Raw genomic sequence first — 220 nt, 5'->3', positions numbered from 1 at the left:
TACTATTAACTTGGGCATTGATCCTAGTCTAGTGAATAAGCAAACTAACAAGAAAAACTCATCATAGATCCCTAATGCAAATATTACACAATCCTATATGAAACATGCTAAACAAGATCCTAATATGCAATGCAAACTACATGAACACTCTTTTTTTTATAAATTTTTTTGCAAAAATTTTTCAAATTTTTAGGGTTTTTCTATGCCTTAGATGCTATGC

The sequence above is a fragment of the Camelina sativa genome, chromosome 5, assembly GCF_000633955.1.
Source record: "Camelina sativa cultivar DH55 chromosome 5, Cs, whole genome shotgun sequence".
In the NCBI taxonomy this organism is placed as follows: Eukaryota; Viridiplantae; Streptophyta; class Magnoliopsida; order Brassicales; family Brassicaceae; genus Camelina; species Camelina sativa.
The sequence above is the reverse complement of the archived record's forward strand: the minus strand, read 5'-3'. Positions refer to the sequence as shown.